The sequence below is a fragment of the Nuphar pumila genome, chromosome 11, assembly GCF_984573655.1.
Source record: "Nuphar pumila chromosome 11, dmNupPumi1.hap1.1, whole genome shotgun sequence".
In the NCBI taxonomy this organism is placed as follows: Eukaryota; Viridiplantae; Streptophyta; class Magnoliopsida; order Nymphaeales; family Nymphaeaceae; genus Nuphar; species Nuphar pumila.
Genome location: NC_143259.1, coordinates 33,560,566 through 33,562,554, shown reverse-complemented (window position 1 = coordinate 33,562,554; position 1,989 = coordinate 33,560,566).

The window sequence follows — 1,989 nt, the reverse complement described above, 5'->3', positions numbered from 1 at the left end:
ATTTATCTTTTTCATGTGTTTTCTCAAAACTAACGATAAATATGGAGATTTAATACCATTATTCATCAAATCATGCATGAATTAATATTATAAAATGGTAAAATACATGCATGATCAAATCACTAGTTTAATATGCTAACATATGAAATCATTATGAAACATATAAAATAAATTTGAAAAAACATGATTCATACTGTAAACACATCAAAGAAAATCAATACTCATTCAATCATGCTAGAAACAAGGATATCACAATCTTAAATCATGTAGGAATGTAAAACTATGTGTTTCATATTACCCGATTTCTTGGTTTAACCGTCCAGGCATAGATTTACCAAAATCGTATTTGTAAAACTGTTTCAAAGCATGGTATTGATTTTAAAAACACTTTTTAAACCCTTTCTAACTTGTTCCAGATCTGATCCACCATGGATCAGCCCGTAGAATTGACAAGACACACAGTTCATGCGTTTGTGCCTGATCTATGGTACAAGTAGGATAAATCCTACAAAAAATGTGTTCTGAGATGCATCAACACTTTTATCTCCCATCTTAGCACCTCAAAGCAGCTTTAATGGCTGCTGAAAAAATTCTAGGAAAGAAGAAGAAGATAAAAAATATGGAAGAAGGAAGAAAAAGAAGCAAGAGGTGTAGTGAAATTGGGAGAGAGCTTAAATAGCCACCATAGGGGGGGGGGGGGTCCCCTCCTAGTGGTTCTCCTAATTCCATCTGGAGATAAAACTCTATCTTTAACAACCTCTAGGTGGGACGTTCCACCTAAAAGGCTATTCTAAGAGTCTTCTAACTCTTGTCAAAGACCTCTTTTAAAAGACTTCAAACTCCATGAGGTCTCTTAATAGTCCTAAAATAAAACTCTATTTTTTTTAATTAACTATGGGGTCCACTAGAAAGGGGGGCGTCCCACCCTCTCTAGAACCCTCTAATGATTTTAATTAATTAGAGATCCTCTTCTTGAGGTCTTTAGAAAAAAAATAAAGTGGGCCCCACCTAGGTGGCACCCCACTTGGGTCCAATCCAGATAATCCCGATCCAAAACCTTGGTCTATATCCAAACCCAGTTGGGTTGGATCCAGGTACCAAACATAAATTTTAGATCCAATACTTAAATTAAGATCCATATCCATAAACAAAGTTCAAATCACAATTGGATCCAAATACTATGATTCAGATATGAAAATAACTCATCCAGGATCCATAAAGGCCATTAGCCACCCCTAAACCCCTGTGGGTCACCACATAGGCACATGGCACCCCATCGGGTTGGGCATGACCCTCTGGGTCTCATAAGAAACTTGGTTTGAGTCTAAAATATAGCCCCATCAATTTTAAACAACCAAATTCTTAACCTTATCCAAGTTGAAAAACCCAAATGGAGGCCGGTCAATTTTAAAAATTACACTTTCTGAACCAAACCATAATCAAAATCACCAAATTTGATCTCCTACGATATCTACGGCTCATAACGGACCTAACTAGAGTCCTAGTTCAATTTAAACTCTTAAATTTTGCTTGAATTTAACTTGATTTTAACCTGAATTTAAAATGCATTTTGCTTGAATTTAGAAGTTAAAATAAATTAAATTTATAGGTGTTATAGTGTGTGCATGAGATGCATATAGGGTTATGAATGCACATAGTGTTGTGTTGTGCAACATGTGACCATAATGTAATCATGTTTGCACGAGGCATAAAATTTCAATAGTATGTCATGCAGGTGTTTGTGCATTAGACTGTGAAAACCACATGTGTGCACATGGTTGCTCATAACTGAATGTTGAGTTGTGGTTCCAAATGAGAACTAGGACATACTTGATACAATGGGCGATTCTTGTGAAGTAACCACATTGATGCATGGCTTAATAAAGATAAGTAATAATGCATGAAATACATATCATATTATCATAAAATCATGTATTTATATGTGATTTTTGAGCTTAAGTACCTGTGTTTATGTTGTTTTAGTTATGA